General features: G+C 39.9%; 1 long non-coding RNA gene across 3 annotated transcripts in view; it reads right to left on the bottom strand.

Annotated features, from left to right (window-relative positions):
* Positions 1–26,139, bottom strand: part of LOC118146855 (uncharacterized) — a 120,161-nt gene that overhangs the window by 32,807 nt on the left and 61,215 nt on the right. For 2 of the 3 annotated variants that reach the window (XR_013525320.1, XR_004732941.3), the window contains exon 4: positions 21,830–25,043. The exons of the other annotated variant lie outside the window; for it this stretch is intronic. This is a non-coding gene — a long non-coding RNA (uncharacterized LOC118146855). Of the gene's footprint in view, positions 1–21,829; positions 25,044–26,139 lie in introns of those variants that run through there. 3 annotated transcript variants of the gene reach the window in all.

The following is a 26,139-nucleotide window of genomic DNA, read 5'->3' as shown; positions in this document are numbered from 1 at the left end:
AAATATACAGTGGGAGAAGACAGATCTGTAGATAAAATTTACCTACTGTTCAGTTACACTCCAGTGCACTTCCTGGAGAAGAGGTCCCCATTGTCTTTGACAACTATTCTGCCAATATTACGGTGGATGGAAAACCAGTGAATTTGGGCTCATGGGATACAGCTGGACAAGAGATTATGATGGATTACATGTCCTGTCCTACCTGCAAACAGATGAATTCTTAATTTGCTTTTCCTTTGTTAGTCCTGCATCATTTGAAAATACCTGTGCAAAGTGGTACCCTGATATCCACCACCATGTTCCAACATGCTCATCATCCTAGAGGTAACTAAGCGTGATCCTAGGAGTGATAAAGCCATGATTAGGAAACTGAAGGAGAAGCAGATGACTCCCATCACTTATCCACAGGGTTTAGCTACAGCGAAAGAGCTCAGTGCCCTAAAATAGCATACCTAGAATACTCAGCTCTCACAAAGTGAGGCCTCAGATGGTGTTTGGGGAGTTCTTTAAACACTTCTCTGCTGTTGCCTGTTAGGAAGAAACAGAAGCAACAGTGCCTGCTGCTGGAAATGTCCACGCCCCCCACTCCTGACCCTGCCCAACTTGGAACCTTTCTATGCTTTGCTCAAAAATGGTAGTTTTTAAAAGTTTTATTACAGGTTAGTTTCTCCATAACTATAGCCATGGTGAACCAATCAGTCATTTCAAGATTCTGTTTCTCTCAAATTCAAGATTTTACACTTCAACACTCTTAAAACTTAGCCTTAAAATGACAAGTCTTCTTAAGGCTTTGTTTTCCAAAATCCCCTATTCTTTCTCAGCAGAAGAGATGCCAAAATACACTCCGAACTAAGTTGCATCAGTGTGCTATGAACTCTAAGAAGTAAACTGTTTTAAAGGCCTTTGTCTTTAAGAAAATGGTAGCTTCTGACATTAAATGCAGACACTTTCTAATTAGGTTTCAAATACACAAAGCAGCATGTCCTCTTTATGAAATGCTGTCATTGGATGCATTCAACAATTACCTCATGGTTATCACATAACATTGCTCTGTATATTATAATGGAGAGAGTATAACAACTTAGCTCTTTGACTCAATCTTTTATATTTCATGGAAACATTTTTAAAAGTGAGTTTATTTGCTTTTGCCAAGATCTTAAACAGAAATTGTATTCACATTTTGCTCTAATGAAGTATTCTGCTCTTAATCATGGTATACTGGGCTGGAGTGCGTGACACAGACCCAATTTCTTCCCCGATAAAGCCTCCATGTTAATATAATAATCAAAAAGACATGAAGATAAAGAAAATCCTGCAGCAGGATCTGAGAGCGGGGAAAGAAGCCATCCACAGATATTTCTGCAAGATATAGTATAGAAGGGAGAAGATGAAAGAATTTGCTGAAAGTGACTTGTATCACCTCTTACTCAGAAAGCAATATGACATAAAAGTAAGCACAACACACTTAGGCCCCACTAAACTCCTAACTTGGTGGAATAACCCTGGGCAGGCTTGAAGAACCACACTTATAATCCTTTTCATTGCTATTGATCAACCGTATTCAAAAGGAGGGATAATTAGAATGAAAGTATTATAAAGTTTTTATGTTTTCATAAGAGGAGGTTTAAATATTTTTGATATATTTAGACTTGTTAAACTATGTAGGCACAATTCAATGTCAGGAGTTACAACAAGAGTATATACAAATCATTGGGGTGATAGTTTAAGTCAATTATTAAAAGTTAAGAAAAGTAGAAAAAGCATGAAAAATGCAAGAAAAAATAGAAAGCATAAAAATGCTACAAAAAAGTCTAAGTAAAAAAGATCACAGTAAATTTATACAAGCAAAAATTGCAGTTAAAACTGGTGTTACTGGGTGGGCACAGTGGCCCACACCTGTAATCCCAGCACTTTGGGAGGCTAAGGCAGGTGGATCACTTGAGGTCAGGAGTTCAAGACCAGTCTGGCCAACACAGGGAGACTCTTCTCTTAAAAAAAAAAAAAAATATATATATATATATATATATATATATGTGTGTGTGTGTGTGTGTGTGTGTGTGTGTGTGTGTACAAAAATTAGCCAGGTGTGGTGGCAGGTGCCTGTAATCCCAGCTACTTAGGAGGCTGAGGTAGGAGAATCACTTGAACCCAGGAGGTGGAGATTGCAGTGAGCTGAGATCATGCCACTACACTCCAGCCTAGGTAACAGAGTAAGACTGTCTCCAAAAATGAACACAAAACTGATGTTACCAGTTTGTAAAAGTTTAATCTAAACATATGCTATTTAGAAAAAACACACATAAAATGGAAACAAAAACAGTCACAATAGAAGGATAGAAAACTATATGACAGACAAACCTCACAAGAAAGTGTATATAGCTATATTGATATCAGAAACATAGATCGTAAGATAAGAAGGATTATTCAAAAATGTAGAAGAAACTTTGGTGTCCACTACAATTCATTTCTACTTATTCCTGGGTACATTGCTAAACTACATTTCCCAGCTTCCCTTGTGGTGAGCTATAGCCATGTGACTGAATTCCAGCCAATGGAATGAGAGCCGAAGTGACTGAGCCACTTCCAGGCCCAGTATTTTAGGAAGCCAGTGAGCCTGAGCACTCTCACCACCTGCGCCCTTCCGTCAGGGAATGCAAACACAACCAAGTCCCTAGAGATGACAGAAGTAACACATGGAGGAGACTGGGTCCCTGAAACCTGGTAGAAATACCCACATTGGGCTTTAAGATGACCAAGAAGTATTCTGTAAAGCCACTGAAATGTATCCCTTCATAAACAAGAAAAAAAAAAAAAAAAAGCAAGAGTTTACAAAGAATTAAAGTCAAGAGACTAAAAATTCCAAGGAAAGAACACTGAAGGAATTAAAAATAAAGAACAAAATGGAAATGTATGTATTAGAAAAATAGGAAAAATAATACAATTGATGAAGAAATTAAAAAATTTAAGGGAGGCCAAAACACATAAAATTGAAAATTTTATGAATTAATTAAACAAAAGATCTTAGATTAAGTCAAGAGTGAGAAGGATGTGGCAAATATAGAAGAAATCAATTACAACAGAATACTATGAAGTCTTGAAATCACTTATTTTCAAGAATTACAAATTGTCAGAATTCCCTTGGGAAGAAACAGAAAACCTAAATAGACACATAACCATGAAAGAAGCAAGAGGGAAAAAAGGGCCATCAACAAATTATCTCCAAGAAGGAGATCAGACCCATCAAGTTTTTCTAACAGCTATGCATATAAAGTCAAGAAATAGATCATCCCTGTTTACACAAAATATTCCACGAACTGGAGGTCACTATGTTACTGTATAAGCCAAGCACATAAAAACAAATAGCAAATGTTCTCACTCATATGTAGGGAGCTAAAAAAGGTGGATCATAAGATAAACAGTAGATTGGTAGTTACTAGAGGGCCAGGAAGGTTAAGGAGAAAGAGGGATGAAGAGAGGTTGATTAGTGACACTGAAGAAATAAGACCTGATATTCAATGGATCAATAGGAAGACTGTAGTTAACGTTAATCAACTATACATTTCAAAACAGCTACAAGAAGATAATATGAATTTTTCTAACAAAGAAAAAGTCATTATTTAAGGTGGATATCTCAATTACCCTGATCTGATTAAATGAATGTAAATAATCACATGTACCCAGAAAATATGTGCATCTAATATGTATCAATAAAAATATACCATGGCATAAAAACAAGAAAACTTCAAAATCATTGTACAAAGTCAGCATAATCCTTATATGGAAACTCAAGATAAATATCACAAAAAGGAGGCAGAATTGCTTGAACTCGGGAGACGGAGGTTGCAGTAAGTGGAAACCCCACCACTGCACTCCAGCCTGGGTGACAACGCAGGACTCCATCTAAAAAAAAAAAAAATCACAAAAGGAAAATTACAGCTGTACCTGTTCAATAAGCAACCATCTAGCTCCTTCCCTTGGAGCTCCCTATCTTTGTCCCTTACTGCACTGCTCACTCTGCACTAGCAAGGTGAGCACCACTCATTCTTTGCACAGTGCTTGGCACACAGTAGGCCCTCTGTAACCATGAGAATGAGTGGCTTATCTCTGGGGTGACAAGTTCAGCAGGTCGCTGACTGAGCCCAGATTATTAACCTCATTTTCTGGTCCTGAGCACCTTTCACAACAAAACAGCCAAAGAGAGCAGCCTGCTTGTCAATATTCATACTGCAAAATTTTTAATAAATGCAGCTTACTAAGAACGCAGAGAATTCTTTCGAGATAAACTCAGGCTACAGGGGACACTTGCTAAGAAATAATACTTAATGTGTTATTGAGAGGATATGTAATCCTCGCTGGCACACAACACAAGTTGAGAGAAACTGCAGTTTTCCTCCACCATAAAAACCTTTCTGAGTATTTTGGGAACTGACCCTGCTCTGTTCTCTGTGGCCAGGAAAAATTCTTTCTCCAAAGTCACATTTCCTTGCTCCCTGCAGATGTTACACTTCCTAAAAGTTGGGCAGTCAAACAAAAAGATCTAAATATATTTCCCTATTTTTTTTGATACATGATAGATGTATATATTTTGGGAGTACATGTGATAATATAGTTATACAATTTGTCAAGATAAAATCAGTATAATTGAGATATCTACAACCTTAAGTATTTGTCTTTTCTTTATGCTAGAAACATTGGAGTTATTCTCTTCTATCTATTTTAAAATACACAATAGGTTATTTTTTTTTTTGAAAGAAAGAAAGAGAAAGAGAGAGAACAGAAGTTTTGCTCTATTGCCCAGGCTGGAATGCAATCTAAAAGTAGGTATTAAAAACCTCTTTTATGCCGATAATTGTGCTTAACAGCAGTGACAGGAAAAAATAAGGGAAGAAAATAACAAGCAAACAGCCAACCAATATTTCATTTAAGTCTACGAAATGCTATGCAAATGCTGAAGAGTGACTTACTTCCATTATGTGGTCACTTTCAAAATAGGTGTAATGTGATACTGAGAAAAATGTATGTTCTGTGGACCTGGGGTGAAGAATTCTATAAATATTCACTGAGTTTACTTGTTCCAGGTCTGAGTTCTAATTATAGATGTCCCTGTTAATTTTCTATCCCGTTGATCCGTTGAATATTAACAATGTGGTGTCAAAGTCTCCCGTTACTACTATGCGGGAGTCTAAGCCTCTTTACAAGTCATTAAGAACTTGTCTTATGTATCTGGGTGCTCCTATATTGGGTGCATACATATTTATGATCATTGACTCCTGTTGTTGCATTGATCCTTTTACCATTATGTAATTTCCTTCTTTGTTTCTTTTAGTCCTTGTTACTATTAAAGTCTATTTTGTAAGAGACGAAAGTTTCAACTCCTGGTTTTTTTTCTTTTTCTCCATTTGATTGGTGAGTCTTCCTCCAATTCTTTGTTTTGAGTCTTTTTGTGTACTTGCTTATGAGATGGATCTGGATATAGTGTACTGATGGGTTTTGATTTTTTATTCAGTTTGCCTCTGTCTTTGATTGGGGCATTTAATCCATTTAAATTTAGGATTAATATTGATATTTGTGAGTTTAATATTGTCAATTAGTGCTATCTGGCTATTTTGCCCATTAGTTGATATAGATTCTTCATTGTGGAGATACTCTACATTTTGGTAAGTTTTTGGGATGACTGATACTGGTTGTTCCTTTCTATGTGTAATGCTTCTTTCAGAAGCACTTGTAAAGCAGTCCTGGTGGTGATGAAATCTCTGAGTACTTGCTTGTTCACAAAAAAAATTTATTTTTCCTTCATTTATGAAGCTTAGTTTGGCTGGATATGAGATTCTGGGTTGAAAATTCTTTTCTTTGAGGATATTGAATATTGATCCCCACTCTCTTCTAGTTTGTAGGGTTTCTGCTGCGAGATCTGCTGTGAGTCTGATAGGCTTCCCTTTATGGGTAACCTGACCTTTCTCTCTAGCTGCCCTTAGAATTTTCTCCTTTATTTCAACCCTGGTGAATCTATGATTATGTGTCTTGGGGTTGCTCTACTTTAGGAATATCTTTGTGGTGTTCTCTGTATTACCTGGAGTTGAGAATTGTCCTGCCTTACTAGGTTAGGAAAGTTTTCCTGAAGAATATTTTCCAGCTTGGATTCATTCTCTTCATGACATTCAGGTACACCTATCAAACATAAATTAGGTCTTTTCACATAGTCCCATATTTTTTGAGACTTTGCTCATTCCTTTTTACTCTTTCTTCTCTGGTCTTGTCTTCTCGTTTCATTTCACTAAGTTGGTCTTCAACCTCTGATATCCTTTCTTCTGCTTGATCAATTCGACTGTTAAAACCCGTGCATATTTCACGGAGTTCTTGTACTGTATTCTTCAGTTCCATTAATTCACTATATCCCTCTCTTAATTGTCTATTCTCGTTAGGATTTCATCAAACCTTTTTCAAGGTTCTTAGTTTCTTTACGTTGGGCTAGAACATGTTCTTTCACCTCACAGAAGTTTCTTATTATCCACTTTCTGAAGCCTAGTTTTGTTAATGGAATGCACATGTTCTCCATCAGGCCTTGCTCCCCTGTTGATGAGGAGCTGTGATCCCCTGTAGAGGGAGAGGTATTCTGATTTTGGGTATTTTCAGCCCTTTTATGCTGGTTTCTTCCCATCATTGTAAATTTATCCATCTGTCATCTTTGTAGTTACCGACTTTCAAATTAGGTCTCTGAGTGGACATCAAACTTGTTGATTCCCAGCACTGGAATCTGAGCAACCCACTGCACTGGCCAAAACAGTGGCATCAAGATTCATGGTGCTTTTCTGCCTGGGAATTTCCGGTCTGGCTTCCCTCTTGAGTCCCTTTTTCAATCAGCTGAATGGGCGACTCTGCCTTCCCAGAGCTCCAAATGTTGATCAAAAGGGGACCCAGTCCCGTTTACTCTGCACTGAGAACTGCTGTGCCAAGGTGCCAGCAAAACCGCCACACTGGCCACAAGTGTTGTGCTGGTGACCCATGGGGCTCCTCCTCTGGGAATCTCCTGGTCCATGAGCAACAAAACTTTGTCTGAAAGTGTGGCATCCTCTCGTTCTCTGTGCTTTCACTGGGAGCTACAGTCCTGAGCTGCTAGTAATCAACCATCTTGGATCTCTCTCCCCACAATAGGTTATTGTAAGCTATGGTCAACCTACTGACCTATCAAACACCAGATCCTCTATTCTTAACTGTTAAAGTGATAAGCTACTCCTTGGGTCATCAAACCATCTTCCTCTAGGGTCATACTTTGAGTTACTCATCCTTTTGTGCCTTTCCTACAGCATCAACTTTATACAAACAAAAGGTCCCAGTACATGTGATAAGAGGAGAAAGAAGGTCCACAGTCCATGACATAGGAACACAGATGTGATCTCCTCTCACCTCAACCTTCCACAGCTCACCAATTTTAACAAGCCAAACTTCTAACTCAGTTGCTAAAAAGTGAGTATCCAAAAACCTGCATAATCAGACCGCAGACTGCCTTTCCAATCTCATCTGCCCTCATTCTCACTATGCCCCTGCCTCATACCTTGTAGTTTTCCAAGCTCAGAGACTTTCATTCTCACTACCCACTCTGGTACAATGACTCTGATAAACTTTCCTTCCTGCCAAGCTGCTACTCACCCTCCCAGACCAAGACCTGATGTCATTCTCACTACGAAATCTTCTACTAAGCCAGAAATAATCACTCTTGTGTCCCAGGAAATCATCTTAGCCTAGGGTTGAATAATAATTACCTAAACATGACTTTTCTCCTCCTAATAAACTATAAGCTTTTTGAGGGCAGGGATCATGTCATATTTGTTCTTGCATCCACAGTGCCTAACACAGCAATGCAGTGGCTCTTTATGTATTTGTCAAATGACCCTGTTGTGTGTCCACTAGTGTTTAGTAGTGGCCTGACACAAAACAGTTGTAATTTGATGTAAAACTTAGAGTAATCAGAAGAACCAACAAGAGCATCTTGTAACAATGGGAAAATGGCACTCATGAGGAGAAAAATTGAGGGCAATGCTTTCTGAGATTGGCAAGAAGAAACAATTCCCAGATCAGATGCAAAGCCTGAGAAGTGTAGTCCTGGATCTCCTTGAGAACACTTCTTTCTGCCCTGATTCTTGGATTCACTGGTCCATTTGGTTTCCAATGTAAACTTTCCTTCAGGGGAGATGGTGGGTGGTGCGAGTCAATTCTTTTGATTACCTAGTGCTGTGTAACAAACTACCCCAAAACGTAGAAGCTTAGAAAATAACTATTTTACTTGCTCACAATTCTGTGGGACAGGAATTTAGACAAGGATAGGCTGAATAGTCCTGCTCCCTGTGGCATTGGCTGGTGGCCCAACTGGGCTAGAAGTTTCAAGAAGGCTTCATGTACCTGTCTGACACCTCAGTGTTCCCTCCAGGCCACTCTCTCCAGATAGCTAGCTTGGGGTTCCTCACAGAATGCTCATCTCGGGCTAATCATGCATCTTGCATGAATGTTGGCTTCTAAGAGAGTATGTTTCAAGCAGTGAAAATGGAAGCTGTGTTTCTCTTGAGTCCCCAGCCTCAGAAGACTGGCAGAGACTTCTACCACATTCTACAGGTCAAAACAGGTACCAGGGCCATTCTGAACTCAAAAGGAAGAGAATTGGGCTTTATCTTTCAGTGGGATGAAAGTTAAGAAAATTTGTAGTCATTTTTAACCCACCAGACTCATTTTTCCTGGGACAAGATAAACTTTGAATAAACTAAATATCAAAGGTCTAAGCCTACCAAGAAGAGACTATACATCTTCGCAATCAGACCATTCTTCAGCATAAATAAATTTCTCATCACTATAATATATAATAGGGATACTTAACTTGGCACTTAGTATATGTTCCTGAGATATGTCTATACTTCAGCATTTTGGAAAATGAATCACATTTTAAATGCATCAGAGGAGTTGACTAAAAGAAATCTATTCTTCTGCAGGAATTTCTTTGCTTGTTTCCAAGGTGGTTCCAATTCTTCTTATCTCTATTTATTTCACTAAACATTATTCAACAAATGTGATACTGAATATACTCCTAAATACCTCATTAAATAAGATCAAATTTTATAAATTGTAAGCATTTCACATAAGTCCACAAAGAAGTAAAACAAAAAATCTGCCAAAATTACCACAGATATACTAATATTTTTGCTGAGACCCTCCCAGAGTTTAGAATTTTTACAGTTACTTTTGAAAAGTTCTGATAAATAATAGATGTGACTTGTGGCCAAACATCTTTTTAATCAAATCCTCAGGCATCTACTTGGCAGTAATCTTATGTGGTAGTTTTGAGAGAGGTTACTTTTGGAATGATTGATAAAAACTGTCATTTAATCTTTGCTCTCTGGCTAGATGACAGCTAGATGTCCAGTGTGAAACTGTTAAGGCCTAAGAGCTACATAATACAGAGTTAACTAATCTAGATGGGATGAGAAAAGAGTAAGGTTTCCAGGTCAAGTTCGATTTTCCCAAAAGGATCAACCCAATTTTTCTCAGTAGCTGTGAGATCTGTCTCAAATTTTTGTGAAGTTAATTAGTAAGTGAATGCTTGAATGAATATATCACTTGCCCCTTTCCTCAATATGCTCTCAAGAAACCCACAGACATACTGGAGGACCCAATCAAATACATAGGACAGTGGCAACAGGAATGAGAAAGAGGAAACAAATAGATTCAAAAAATATATTTGGAGGACCGAATGAAGATGTGATGATCTAGTTAGATGTGACATGGAGGGGAGAAGAAACATGTGGCTTTTGAGTCTGGGTGTCTGGGTGGATGAGGCTGATGTCAAGTGAATTAAGAATAACAGTGAAGGTTCCACTATCGAGTGGAAGGACATATCACTCAGAAGTAGAGTACTTCTGGGGATCCATGGGAGACATCCTGCAGGCAGTTGGTGTATTTGTCTGATGTTTGGAGAGAGGACAGAGTTAGAAAATTTCAACTTGGGACATGGTACCAATGCCCTGAAAATGTACATGATTGTCCAGCATGTGTGTGAGAGAGAGAAACACATAACAGGGTCAGCCCTATGGGACACCAGCACTTACCAGGCAGGGAGACAGAGAAAGAATAATCAAAAGTATACAAGAAATGTGCAGAGTGACATAGTGCAGGATTCAAAGAGCCAGAGTCTCCAAAATGAGGGAACAACCAACCAGTATTCCCATTAAACCCCCATGTGAAACCCCCACTGAATGACACTCATTCAAGGAATGAGTCTTCTCAGCATTGGAATCTACTCACGCACACATGGTCCAAGCAATTAGAAAGACCTCAATGCACATGGCTCAATCTGCCAATTAATTAGCTTTATGACTTAGAGCTAGTTCCTTCACTATTCGGCACCTCAGCTTTCTCATCTGAAAAATGGGGATAATGTTAATTAAGCCCTTTCCTCCGGCATCATAGGTTTTTGGATTTTGATGAGAAAATGCATGAGAAAGTCAGTCCATTGGGAACTAAAAAGCGTGTATGGATATAAAGTTATTTTTGAACTTTGGTAGGCAGATTAATGATTGTTTATAAATGCTTGAAACTAACAGTATATGAGAATAATATAAATAACTCCGCATTGATTAAGTTATTTAAACCGTGAAGACTCAATAACAACAAGTGTTCTTTTTTTCTGAGAACTTGTAAGTACCCTTTTAGCAGCAACAGTACTGAGCTGGGATTCAGGGTCCTCCCACCAGCCCTTTGTCACCACCTTGTGCCCGTCTCCTTTGTCCACATGCCACAATCAATTGTCACTGTTTGATGTTAGGTCCACTCCCCTTCCAAACTGTGAGCTCCTTAAAGGGAGACCGTGCCCTATCTATTGTTCTTCTATTTTTATCTGTAGCCCCCAGAACAATATTTGGAACACAAAAGGGGCTTCATGTGTATTCACTAAAAGAGGAAATTAATAGTAGCCTCAGATTGTCATTTAACCTTACCCTCATTATAAGAAAACAAAGTGAGATTACCTTTGCGCTAAGTCCTTAACAACATTAATATTCTCTTCAGTCACATTAAGCAACACCAAGAAATGTTTGACATGCTATTTGGAATAGAAAATTAGGAACACATATAGAGATGAAAGTTTCAAGTATTTGCAAACATTTGAATGGGTTCAAAACTCTTAAAGGATGGCATTAGAATAATGTGATTTCAAGCGTTTATCACCAGTGGAACAGTTGCTTCCATGCACACCAGAAAATGGCAACAGCTTGGGCAGCAGATGAAGCTCCAGTCTAAAAAAGCTCTTTGCCCTTTTGTTTCTCGATTTTGCAGGTTGTACCTGAGCTCACCTGCATGTGTCAGCCCCACCTCACCCCACTATCAAGTTAAAGACACTAGTTGGTGTTAAAACGTGCACTCTGAATGAAGAGACCCCCCCACCCCAAACAGGCTTTGTGTGAGCAACATGGCTATTTATTCACCTGGGTGCAGGCAGGCTGAGTCAGAAAAGAGAGTCAGTGGAGGATGGTGGGATAGGAATTGGTTTTACAGTTTTGGGCAGTTTTTGCAAGCTGGGAGGGGGTTGTAGGGTCTGGAACCATGAAGTTAACCAAGGTCAGTTACAAAGTCCAATTGCCTTATCAATTGGGGCAGGAATAAGGAACAATAGAGAATGTCTCAAAGTTAATTAGGCACCGCAGAAGTTTATCATTCTTCCACTTTTCGTGGTCTTCCAGTTTCTTCAGGTTTTCTAATTCCAGAAGGCCCTCTAGAGGTGTGTGTGTGGGTCACAGGGATTGCCATAGCATCCATGGCAACATCAGTCAGCCTAAAAGACCTTATAGTTGGTTCTTAATCCCAGATAAAATATGCTAAGAACCTTAAGAACAGGGTGGCAGATGGCCGACTACTAACAGCTCGGGATTGTAGCTCCCAGTGAAAGTCAGAGAACGAGACGACGCCACATCTTTAGACAAATTTTTGTCACTCACTGATCAGCCGATTCCCAGTGGAGGAGACCCATGTGTCACCAGCGCAACTCTTGTGGCCGCCGCAGTGGTTTTGCCGGCGTCTCTTCGCAGCAGCTCTTCATACAGAGCCAACGGGACTGCTTCCCCTACCGACCGGAGTTTGGAGCTCCGGGAAATCAGAGCCGCTTGTTGCGGACTCAAGAGGGAAGCCAGACCAGAGATTCCCGGGCAGAAGAGCACCATCAGTCTTATCGCTGCTATTTAGGCTGCCACAGTGGGTTGCTCGGATCCCAGCACTGGGAATCAATAAGTTTGACGTCGACTCAGAAACCTAATTAGAAAGGCGGTTCATCTATAATGAAGGGAAAAAAACAGCCTAAGAAGGCTGAGTATACTCAAAATCAGAACCCATCAGCAACGGAACAAGCCCTGATGGAAAAGGACTCATCAGCAACCGAACAAGCCCTGATGGAAAAGGACTGTGTTCCATTATCTGAAGTTGGCTTTAAAAGGTGGATGATAAGAAACTTCTGGGAGTTAAAGGAACTTGTTCTAACCCAATGTAAAGAAACTAAGAACTTGGAAAAAAGGTTAGATGAAATGTTGAAAAGAATAGACAATATAGAGAGGAATACAAATGAACTTATGGAGTTGAAAAATACAACACGAGAATTTAGTGAAATATGTACAAGCTTAAACAGCCGAATGGATCAAGCAGAAGAAAGGATATCAGAGGTCGAAGACCAACTTAATGAAACAAAATGACAAGACAAGAATAGAGAAAAAAGGATAAAAAGGAATGAGCAAAGTCTCCAAGCAATATGGGACTATGTGAAAAGACCTAATATACGCTTGATTGGTGTACCTGAATGTGACGGAGAGAATGAATTCAAGCTGGAAAATACTCTCCAGGACATTATCCAGGAAAATTTTCCTAATTTAGCAAAGCAGGACACTATTCAACCCCAGGCAATACAGAGAACACCACAAAGATATTCCTCAAGAAGACCAACCCCAAGGCACATAATCGTTAGATTTACCAAGATCGAAATGAAGGAGAAAATATTAAGGGCAGCCAGAGAGAAAGATCAAGTTACCCATAAAGGTAAGCCTATTCGGCTTACAGCAGATCTCTCAACGGAAACCCTACAAGCTAGAAGAGAGTGCGGGCCAATATTCAATATACTTAATCAACAGAACTTTCAGCCCAGAATTTCATATCCTGCCAATCTAAGTATTACATTTGAAGGAAAAATAAAATCTTTTAGGAACAAGCAAGTATTCAGAGATTTTATTACCACCAGGCCTGCTTTACAAGAACTTCTAAAAGAAGCATTATACACAGAAAGGAACAACCAGTATGACCCTTTCTAAAAATACACCAAAAAGTAAAGAGCATTAACATAAAGAAGAATTTTCATCAACGAAAGGACAAAATAGCCAGTTAATATCAAATGGCAGCAACCCTAAATTTAAGTCGACCAAATCTCCCAATCAAAAGATACAGACAAAATCTAACGGTATATCCAAAGATATACATAGACTCAAAATAAAGGGTTGGAAAAAAAAAACGTACCCACCAAATGGAGAGCAAAAATAAATAAATAAAAAGCAGGAGTTGCAATTTTCACATTTGACAAAATAGATTTCAAAGCTACAAGGATACAAGGGTAAAAGGATTAATGTAATAATAAGAGATCTTAACACCCAGATACATAAGACCCATAATGAGATTTAGATTCAACGAGACAGAAAATTGATAACGATATCCGGGACTGGAACTAAGATCCAGAACAAATAAACTCAATAGAGCTCTCCATTTTAAACACACAAAATATACATTATCTACAAAATCTAACGATATATCTAAAGATATACAAAGACTCAAAACAAGGGGATGGAAAAAAACTCACCAACCAAATGGAGAGCAAAAATAAATAAATAAAAAGCAGGAGTTGCAATTCTCACACTTAATAAAATAGATCTCAAAGCTCCAAGGATGCAAGGGTAAAAGGATTAATGTAACAATAAGAGATCTTAACACCCAGATACATAAGACACATAATGAGATTTAGATTCAACGAGACAAAAAATTGATAATGATATCCAGGACTTGAACTCAGAGTCAGAACAAATAAACACAATAGAGTTCTCCATTTTAAACACATAAAATATGCATTAACCACTTTAAACACTCAAAATATTGATCGGCCATTACTGAAACCCATCTTAGGAATGAAGTAATATTCCTTTTTCCCTCTTTTTCTTTTTTTCCCCTTCTTTTTCTCTTTTTCCCAAAAAAAAAAAAAAAAAAGTTCCTCAAAAAAAAAAAAAAAAAAAAGAACAGGGTGGCTACTGTAGAGGTGACTCTGGTCCCTCAGGATGGTGCATTTTTTAATCTGAAGAAGTTGCAGCCTACGACTGACCACTGAGCTGCTGGAGGTGTCACTAAAGGTCACAGGAGGACAAGTACTAATCATTTCACTACAGTTATTATCTATAGGGATACATATATATATATTATTGTACTTTAGGTTCTGGGGTACATGTGGAGATCATACAGGATTGTTGCATAGGTACATACATGGCAATGTGGTTTGCTGCCTCCATCCCCCCCGTCACCTATATCTGGCATTTCTCCCCAACCTCCCTACCCCCTGCTGTCCCTCCCCTAGTCCTCCATAACAGACCCAGTGTGTGATGCTCCCCTCCCTGTGTCCATGAGTTGTCATTGTTCAACACCTGCCTATGAGTGAGAACATGCAGTGTTTGATTTTCCGTTCTTGTGTCAGTTTGCTGAGAATGACGGTTTCCAGATTCATCCATGTCCCTATGAAGGACAAGAACTAATCGGTTTTTATGGCTGCAAAGTATTTCATGGTATGTGTGTCAAATTTTCCTTGTCCAGTCTATCATCGATGGGCATTTGGGTTGGTTTCAGGTCTTTGCTATTGTAAACAGTGCTGCAATGAACATACATGTGCATGTGTCTTCATAATAGAATGATTTATAATCCTTTGGATATATACCCAGTAATGGGACTGCTAGGTCAAATGGAATTTCTATTTCTAGGTCCTTGAGGAATCGCCACATTGTCTTCCACAATGGTTGAATTAATTTGCATTTTATAACTGTTACAAAATATAATTTTGCTGGTTGATTTCTTCTACCTTACACTCACTGCTCATTTATACTTAAAAATGCATTTGAGGTGTTCTTCCCCCAGTAGTATCTACCACCTTTGGAAATTTGAAAATAAGTGGCCCTAATTCAAAAATCAAATGTCACTAAAAAAATGAATAAGGTCAGGGAATAGCAGGCATGACTTCCAAATAGGCAACACTGTGAGTCATGAGTCTGGGTTAGTGGCCAAATTCTGATGCTCCTTGCTTTTTTTTTTTAATCCCTTGCTCATAAGTTAGACACAAAATATGCCTCCAGATGGCCAACCAGGAAGTTTCCCTGTTCTAGGAATCTCAGGAACAGCTGGAGTACTAGAAAGTTCACATTTCAGCCCACCCATTTTGATAGAGGTTGTGATGGGCTCAGATGCCAGCATTGACAATGGTGGGGCCGCTCTCCATCAATCTCCTTTGGCTCCATCCTTGGTCTTGCTGGTGTCTCAGAGGCAATTTCAGCCTTCAGTCCAGAGTTATGCTCTACATTTCACAACTGTCACTGGTCTGGTCAGCCATCAGCACACAGTGTTTGTCATCCCTGCTTCAGCGATATAAGTGCTAACCCTACCATTTTCAACTTTCCATTCTGTGGGTTCCTTAAGAACCAACAAAGACAACCCGAAAGACAACTTCAGTTATTCATTTAAAGCACCCTGTTTTCCTGAAATGATTCAGTCTTGCAGAAAAAAAAAACAAAAACAACTTAAAATATGTATAAACTTCATCAGTGCCAGGGAAATAATCATACAGAAAAACATAATTCCACAGAGCTACCTTAGACCAAAGAGAAAATTGCAGAAAGGGTGGAGGACAACCTGGTTTCTGCATGGTTGCTGTAAGAAAATTGGCATCCTTGCCTGGAAAGGCCTCCAATTTAACATCTAAAAACACTTTTTATTTGAGAGACTCCTGACAAGATTTGTAGTTCACCCCAAAACACCAAAAGGGAAGAAGACACTAACTCAATAATGTTGCTACTAAATTCTTAAATGGGGCTTCAAAAAGCTATTTTCTTAAGAATATAATCAATGAAACTTCCTAATTCAGAGCACATCACAGAAGGAAAAGCCTAATCTCTTCGTATGACAATTAGATCCTTGGATTTGCTGAGTTCCTGTAATTCAATCTATTATACAATAGGTTTCAAGTTGCATTTTGTCAGAACACAGCTTTTTCTTATACTGATGTCTTTTTACAGGCATATTTTCATGTCACTTTTAGATGTCACTTACAGAGCATGTTATTTAACTCATTGCCTTGATTTCTTTTCCAGGAGTTACTGGATATTGACAGTGAACCAGGTGCTATGCCAAGTTCCTCATATGCTATCATGCCAATCCTGATGACCACGCCCTGCATGAGCATCATGAGATTTCAACAATGTTCAAGTTCAAGGTCACACAACAAATATCAGACCTGTATTCAAACCTACCTCTGTCTGCCTATAAAAGCATTACTTCTCTGGATATTTCTCCCTAAAGTTAAATGTCATCTTCTCAATGTGAAATGTCTCCCCTTTCCCTCTACCTTCTAGTCAAGATGGAAGTGAGAACCTATCCCAATACAATTCTTTGGGCTATACTTCAAGTTATCTGCTTCAAGAGCTCCCTGCAAACTTATTTCTGCCAGTATTTCCTCCCATGCACTGATCACACTCAGAGAACAATATTTGACTGGTGTAGCCCAAGTTTTGGGTGGGCAGAAATCAGTGAGGAAGGTGAGCTTACCTTGCAACCTTTTCTCAGAAGTAGAAGGTGAAGACTAGTGATGCAGAGGAGAATCAGCAGAAGAGTTCATTGCCACTGCCCCCAGGAAGCAGGTAGCCCCTGCGGGGTGCTGGAAAAGCCCATGTGGGGCAGCTCTCTCCAGGTTATGGAGCCAGGGGCTCTGGGAAGCTTCCCCTACATCTACCTTTTGCTCCTTTCCCCCGCTCCACACACAATTTGAGTACTTGCTGCAGAGTTAATGCAAAATATGTCTTCTGAAAGATGATATTTCCCAAACCAAAAAAAAAAAATACACATTGTTCTCACAGTAGTAAATAATGTTTGAAATTGAAATAGACTTGGAAAATCTGAGAATAAGGTCTCCCTACAATTATTGTTGCTTTCTGTGAACTGCTTGTTACTTGCAACCAATACACCTATACATAAATATGCATCTAATTAATCTTCCCTAAATTTTACTTTATTACAAAAGTAAATGTTATTTGTATCTATACATAGACTACATTATTTGTTCTTCCTTACCAAGACTGTCAATGTTGAAGTAAATTAAAGAGTATTTATTTGTAAACATTGTATCAATTAATGACAAGCATTGCCTAATAAATATATTCATAAAGTACACTCTTACAAAGCTTAGCCTAAGTCTTTCAGGAGAAAAAACCTACTTATTTATGATTGGTAGTCAAAAAACACATTATCAACTCCATGGTACATAGCATATTCTTATACCTTGGCTCAAGATGACATTTGGATGAATGTTCTTAAATAGGATGTGATTACTCAGTCATCAATTGGAAACAATTTATGTTCTTCTTGTCAATTACAATTATTGGTTTGCTTACGGAGAGATCTGTTTCACTCTCTGCTTTGGAAAGTAAGAAATACAAGTCCAAATTTCACAAGTATGTGAATCACACAAACAGAACATTTTACCACACTGCCCAAGGTGGGTTCAGCAAAAGTTTAGCCCAGTTTTTGTTGTTCTGTTTTCTTCCATGACAAAGATCCAAGGATTAGAGCACAGACATGTCAGAATTAACCAGGATCTTAAAGACCTTCTCATTGTATTTAATTGCTTTATCGGCACCTGTCTTCTGATGGTGTTGATTTTCCAAAGACAACATTCTTATGCACTGTTCCAAACAGTGGTTATATAAGATACTTTCAATTGCAAGTAACAGAAACCCCAACTAAAAGTGTCTTAAACAATGAGAGAATTGTGTTACCTGATATAGCAAGAAGTCTGAAGGTGGCTGGTTCCCAAGAGCAGGGTGTTTGCATCTTTCCATTCTGCTGTGCTCAGCAGGTTGATAAAGCTTTTGTCTATATTTGTAAGCTGGCTATAGCAATTCCAGATGGTACATGCAGAAGCCACATCCAGTAAAGAGGAAGTATTCCTCCCAGGCTTCCCTTTATGGATTTCAAGAGAAACATTTCCTAAAGGCTTCCCATACACATCCCACAACTGTCTTACCACAATCAACACTTGCCTCTAGGGCCAAGGAGGGCTCTCCGAAGCTCCCACAAACCCAGTTTCTAAACAAATTCTGTACTCTACTAAGAAGGAAGAAGGGACTGGGTGATTTCAGTAGCCAATAGTTTCTGCCACAGAAATCTCCCAAAATAATCCATCTTGCCCTGTTCACTTTAGTATTAGTATGAGTTTATTATCTGTTCAATCCCATTAACATTTTCACCTCCAGAAATTGCTCATGCTTCCAGATTTCTAGGAAGTCTACCAAAATTTTCAACATACTTCCTTTTCCATCCTGAGCCAATTTTCTCCTAGGGATTCTAAAGAGTAACTAAATACAGAATTGTGCGTTATGTGTGTAGGCCTACCCAGGAATCACGTCTCCACCATCATTCAATTCTGGAAGAAAATCTACCCAATTTCACCTTGAGCAAGGAAGCGCATCAATGCACCCACACACTACCTGTCCTGTCTTGGAATGATGGATCCCCATCTTTCCCAACCACAACTTTTTTTCAGAATGTATGTACTCACGAAGAAGAGCAGATTAACCATATTGCTCTTCAAATCATTTGGATGCTCACAGATCCTCACCAAAGAGAACTAGAAAAGAAGAATGCCTTGATTCTGATTCTTAACTATCCAGACTATTTAGCAGCTGAATCAGGTGTGCCTCATTCTAATATTCTCCCTCTTTCTCTATGTCTGATTTGCTTCAGTCCTGGGGCACTTGGGCCAACACTTATTCTCCTAGTTAAGATGTGAGTCCGCTCTAAGATTTCCAGCTTTTTTTAATGGTTGTTCTTCTTCTGTCTTGACCCACAAAGGCAGGATTTGGCTGGTGAGACCATTATTGATAGCCAGGTGGTCTTCAAAGGAAAAAACCAGATCGCAGGGAGTGTTGTCATAATCTATAATTTATAAACCCTGTCACTGTGTTAATTGCCATTAGAAATTCATTATTGTCACCACCACCAGCATTCACTGATGAGACACAGGTCAGAGCTCTCTCCAGCTGCTGGAAGAGTGAAACGTGCCAAGACTGTGGTGGGGGCTGGCAGTGGGGGGAGTAAGGGTCCAGAGACACTCCCAGGTGCAAGGGCTTGAACCTCATTAGCCTTTTCCCTGTGATGGTTTACATGTGTGTGTGCCAAGATTGCATACGCCTTGGGAAATTTCCACCTAAACTGAAACTGAGAAGTCCACAAAAGTATGATGGAGAGCAGCATTATAGCAAGATTACATGGCCAGCCTCATCCTGAGGGCTCCAAATCACCTGCCTGCACCCAGTGTTGATCATGTGGAACTCATATACAGGAACCCCATCAAATGTACAGGAATGTTCGATGATTCTGCTTGCAGTCATTTGTCTGCCTTTTCAAAGCTTTTCAATTTTTATAGCCACATAGTCACAGCTACTCTAGAGGGCACTTGAACCCCACTTTTACTGCAGACCAAGTCATTGACTCAGGTACTGGTGGTGCTTTTGGAAGCAGGGCGAGGAATGGGGAGGTGGAGGAGGGTGACGGGAGGGGTATATTTATTTTAACATCTTCCATAAACCCATCCATATTTGAGGAAGCTTCCGAGTCAGACTTTGGGGACCAAAACCTTAATTATACAATATAATTGTTGTTAATGGAACGTGTACATTTCAACCCAGCAAGATTGGTGGTGTTTAATGCCAGCATGACATATTTCCCAAATCGTGGTCTTTATTTGTATAAATAGGAAAGAAGCAAAAAATGCATCAGCTCTCTGCATAATGAAGAGGGAGGGAAGTCAGCCTGTGCTGTGGTGGCCAGATGCTCTTTTATCTCTTTTCAAATCAACATGCAGAGCTGGTGGCCCTCAAATAGAAAGCATCTTTCCTAAGGGATGGCAGAACTGTACGTTTGGAATGATAACATTCCATAAATAAATAAAAAAGATTATTAAGAACACTGTGTAAATCTCCTAGTCAAACACCCCTTCAAGCAACCATCATCAGTAATTCAGTTTGGTCCCTTAATCCCACTGTATACAAATACACAGCATAAATACAGTATTTAACAAGCACCAGAGAGAAAGCAGTGCTCTTGCAATAAAGACTCATTTAGGAAGAATGAACACGCCTTGCCCCGAATCTTGTGGGCCATCCCCAGGATCGGGTTCTTGATTTGACTCTCTCACCTGGATGAGATGTCCAGCTCATGGGACTGAATCCCAGGCATAACCCCCTATTTAAATAAAACCTAGAAATATTAACTTGGTTCCCACAAGCTTTTTTGTTCCACTTCAGGGAATTCACAGGGTATCCATTAGAAACCATATCACATTTACAAGCCTCCATGGGCTTCCTTAAGCCTTGATGCTCCAACGGGTTAAACAGGCTAAGAGGTGGGGATGAGAGCAGATCTAGAGTGGGTGGGTGAGCAGATCTAGAGTGGGCAGCCGGGGCATGGGGACTTGCTTTCCCCCAGGCTGTCTGGTTCTCTCTGTTTGGTCTCTGTCTCCTCCTCTGTGTGCTTTCCCTGTGTCTCTCCCTATTTCTCTCTAAATCTCCATCTCTCCCTTTTTCTCCCTTTCCCCTTCCCTCCTTTCCTCTCTGTTTCTGTCTTTGTAACTCTCCCTCAATTTTACTCATTTTAGTGGTTCACTGTTTGGATCTAGGACCTTGGTCAGCATGAGCATTGCACTCACAGAAAGGGTGACGCATTTCCTGATGGTGAGTACAGGCTAAACATGATGCCCTGGCTTTTCTTGCTGGCTTCTGGCAAATTGTGACAACCTGCAACCTCTAGGCATGGGGCTACAAATAGGCCAGTGCCCAGCTGTTTCCTCAGCCAAGTTACTAGCCCAGTACAAGCACTTTGAGTATCTAGTTACGTGAATGCCATACTTTTTCCTCTCTTCTTCAGCCTGAATGAGAGAAATAAGATGGCCCAGGTGACTCCAGGGCACTCTGCCCATTAAGCATATTCTGTATGAGCGAGACATTTCTCCAGCTGTCCCTTGCAGCATTCCACAACCCAGGCTGCTGCTGTCCATGCTGAGTGGTGTTCGAGAAGGCAGAATGAACCCGATTCACTTCCCATCAGGGACACCTGCCACCAGGAAAACCCCTCAATCTACTCTTCCCTTCCCATTTAAGACCTTCTATTTCAGGGTCCTCCCCCTGCCAGATTCAGAGGCAACAGACTGAGGACAAGCCCTAAGGGGACAGAGAGTCTGAGGCTCCAAGTTCTGACTCTGCAAGCCCAGCCTCAGCTCAACTCAGTACCTTAAACCTTCAGCTCACAGGTGATGGGGCAAATGTGATTCCGTATGTGTCATTTTTCTCAACGATGACCTAATATCTGATTTTTCAACTGTTAGCAAAAGTTGGTTTTTAGAAGCATCTCATTCTTACTATTTTTATGATCTTCTTTGTTATATCCAAATTCCAAATCAAATATGGTGGAAAATGAACCATATTAATTTGTGAGGGCTGCCACAACAAAACATCACAGACTGTGTGGGGCTTAAACAACAGAAATTTATCTTCTTACAGTTGTGGAGACTAAAGTTCAAGATCAAGGTGTAGGCAAATTGGTTTCTCCTGAGGCCTTTCTCCTTGGTTTGCAGATACCTGCTTTCTTGCTGTATCTGTATAGGGACCTTCTTCTATATATGCAGGTCCTGGTGTCTCCATGTCCAAGTTTCCTCTTCTTATAAGGCCACTGTTCAGATTGGGTTGGGGTGAAGGTATAGGACGCAATTCAGCTGCAACAGAAACTTTCATATTTCTGATAGCATCTAAATTCTTGCCAAGCTCGGCCTAAAAAGAAATGAAAGGCCTGTTTCTACTCCACAGCTGATGCATTATACAATGTCATTACACAATGACATTTAATGAATATTGCAGTGATAAAAAAATAAATTGCAGTTACAGATCAATTTCTAATAAATCTCTTAAGGATTTTCAAAATTCAGCTGCTCACAAGCAAGATTGTCTTCCCGTGTGCGTGTGTGTGTGTGTGTGTGTGTGAGAGAGAGAGAGAGAGAGAGAGAGAGAGAGAGAGAGAGAGAGAGAGAGAGAAAGAGAAGGGATTTTATCTATGATGGTTTTTGTTTTGTTTCTTTAGAGGAGGGGTTATTATGATTGTTTTGGTCTTACAGTATTTTTTGCTCGGCACTTTTCTTGATGGCAAAGTCATTTGCTGTTGTTTATATTTATCATGTTCCTTTAATAAGCATTGCTCCTGTCCAGTTCTCTACAGGACACTTCTGAAAACTTGAAAAATATTAACTGCTAACAGTCCGCTTTCAAGTCAAACAGGCAGATAAAGAGGAAAAGACTTTCTTGTTTGACAGGCTTTCCATGAAACATAACCCCAAGATTGTTTCTTCACTTATTTTTCCGTTTAATAAATGTGATGGGGTAGTCTGGAGTGAATCTGAGCATTGTGGTTAAATAAGAAACAATACTGCTTCAGACCTCAATTAAGTACACGAAAGCCATCCCAGAGGTCTGTCTCCCACGCTCCTGTGCCTGATGCTTCAGCAGCTGCTCAAGAGGAGAAAATGCCCTGAGGTGCCTCCGGCCCTGGGGCCACCAAGCCAGTGTATAAAGGAGCATTCTCAAAGGCCAGGAGACCCCACAGCCAGGTGAGTCTTCTCCGTTTGAAGCAGCCTCCGAGACTTAAAGGAATTCTTATTTACCTGATGTTCTCTATGCCTGGGCTTCTATGTGTAACTTCAGAAAGCCATGTAAAAAACAGGAGACTTTAGGTCAGATATGGTAAATAGAGTATATACGTTTATCTCTTCTCTCGCCTGAATCCTAACTGAAATGACAATAAAAGAATTAAAAAGATGTAAACCCACAAGTCAGCAAGAACCAGAGAGGTAACAGTCGTGGGTAAGAAATGTCAGATTTTTGGAGGGGTCAAAGGGATGGGGAAATGGCAGTTACCTCAGCAGAGTAATCCACAGAGAAGAGGCTGTAATAGAAGATTCACACAAGGTCACCCAAAGAACCCTTGACGGACTGGACATCTGCACACTGCAGATTCCACAGAAGCTGGGGGAGGCCTGGGCTTGGAGCAGAGCTACTGACTGAAAGATCATATTTGTACACAGCATGTATCTGATTCTTCCCTCACTCTACCCCAGTTCACCAAATGCTAGCTCTTTCCCTCTGGTCTCTCCCAACCCATCCCCTGCTTCATCCTTTCCAGGCAGGTAAACGTGTCTTCTTTAGAGACTTTCAACCAGCCTTCACCTTCTGCTAACAACAGCGTATGAGGCTGAAGCAAGGCTCTAGGTGGAGGTCTGCCTTCTGAGTGCCTTCTGTCTCTGCTTCCAGAACATGAGTGCCCAGCTGTATACCCTCCGGGCATGAAAATAAAGCATAATTCTCCAAAAAGATTGACTGGCCATATGGACAAGATCCACAGAGACTCCATCTGAAACGCTCTTCATCGAGTAAGCCCACTTATCTCCTGACAATGCTTACTGAGGGGCAAGCCATAGAGTCTTCTCTTAGGTTTCTGGTGCACCACTTCTTAATCATTAATAAACATTTAAGGATCACCAGACACTTAAAGAAGACCTCAACTATGAAAAAAGAGAACTAAACAAACTTTTTTTTTTCAGGGCTAAGAAGACAGAAACAATAGAGGGAGCAGAAAAATAAACAACAAAAACAAACAAACAACACTATACTCATTATTATCAGAAAATTTTGAGAAAGTATTACATACATGAAACAAGAATAAGATGCAATGAAAAAGTATAATCAGAGTGAAAAAAGAAATTGGGGAAATTGGCCAAGATAAAAAATATTCAATAGAACACTTGGAAGATAAGGTTGAGTAACTCTCCTCAAAAGGTCAAAGAAAAAGATGGGAATGAAGAAAAAGAAAATTAGCCAATGTATTCAACATCTGAAATTTCAAGAAGGGAAAATGGAGAGAACTGGGGGGTTGGAAATAATCAAATAAGTGGTTTAATTTCCCAGAACTGAAAGACATGAGTTTCCAGAGAAGGCCTAGCATCGTGTATTTAAAACAACAACCAAAAAAACTAGCCAAGCAAATATTATGAAATTTCAGAATATGGGAAATAGGATAGACTGCAAGTTGGCAGAAAAGAAAACCTGTCACCGAGGACAAGGAATAAAAATGGCATCATGCCTCTTATAAAAACACTGAGGCCAGACGACAATATAGCAAGTGATATTCTGAAAAAAACACATGTTCAGTCTACATCTATACCAAGACAAGCTCTTAATCAAGTATGAAAGTAGAACAATGAATGTTCAGAAAAACACAGACTAAGGAAACATACCTCTCATGCCCCCTTTCTCAAGACTAACTGGAGTCGTGTTTCCCTAAAATGTTTTATCAGCTAACAAAGTGCTATGATGTGGATATTGGAACCTCCAAATGTCATGTTGAAAGCTGATCCCCAGTGGTAGAGGTAGGGCCTGGTGGGAGGTATGGGTTGTGGAGGTAGATCCCTCATGAATGGCTTGTTGCCATTCTCGCAGGAATGAGTGAGTTCTCGCTCTTAGTTCTCATGAAAACTGGTTGTTGCAAACAGTCTAGCACCTCCTTCCTCTTGCTCGCTCTCCCTCTTGCCATGTGATGCCTGCTCCCCTTCATCTTCCACCGTGATTGGAAGCTTCCTGAGGTCCTCAACAGAAGCAGATGCTGGCACCATGCTTCTTGTACAGCTTGCAGAACTGTGGACCAAATAAACGTCTTTTCTTTATAAATCACCCAGCCTCAGGTATTCCTCTATAGCAACACAAATGCACTAAGACAAATAAAACAAAATTGGAATCCAGGAGAGAGTGGAAAACAAACCCCAGAATAACATGGGAGAGGAACCCCCAAACAACTGTTCAATGAGCCTGAAGAGCAACCAAGGCAGACTGTGGGAGTTTGGAGAACTCTAGGAGGAAAGCCTCCAAGCTGGGAGTAGGGGTCAGGTGGGAGAATTCTAGATTATTTAATATCTCTAACTTGGGGGAAACTGTGTGAGAAGCATTTACACAGCTGTCAGAAAATGCAAGGAAAATTAGTGATAGGTTCACAGAACACTAAGCACAGGGAAAAAAGAAGACAGTTATTAACTTCTGGGGAAAACATTGTATAATAAACTAGATGTAAGTATAGTACTTATTTGGCTCAGTACTAAATAATATTTACATAGCCATAATAATGTAAGCCCTGAATGTAGGCTATAAATATGAAAATGTGCTGTAAATATGTTAAGAAGGAAGGGAGAGAAAGGGAATGATTAGAGAAAAGCTTCACAACATAATACAGAGTAAATAATAATATGTAAAACAGACAAATCAAGACTTAGCAATATCAGCAATTTTTTTTTTTTTGAGACAGAGTTTCGCTCTTGTTACCCAGGCTGGAGTGCAATGGTGCGATCTCGGCTCACCGCAACCTCCGCCTCCTGGGTTCAGGCAATTCTCCTGCCTCAGCCTCCTGAGTAGCTGGGATTACAGGCACACACCACCATGCCCAGCTAATTTTTTGTATTTTTAGTAGAGATGGGGTTTCACCATATCAACCAGGATGGTCTCGATCTCTTGACCTCGTGATCCACCCGCCTCGGCAATTTGTAGGAACATAAGAAAAAACTAAAAGCTCTAGAAGGAGCTAGCAATGAATGGAGAGAAAATGGGGGTGGAGAAAGTGAAACTTGGGTTTTTCTAGGTCTGATTTTAAACCTTTAACTGATCAATTGGATCATGAACTTGTGTTGAATGGGTTTGTTTGTTTGTTTGTTTGTGAGACAGGATCTTGCTCTGCCACCCAGGC

Source organism: Callithrix jacchus, chromosome 13 (assembly GCF_049354715.1).
Source record: "Callithrix jacchus isolate 240 chromosome 13, calJac240_pri, whole genome shotgun sequence".
NCBI classification, from domain to species: Eukaryota; Metazoa; Chordata; class Mammalia; order Primates; family Cebidae; genus Callithrix; species Callithrix jacchus.
This window is presented reverse-complemented; position numbering and strand designations above follow the sequence as displayed.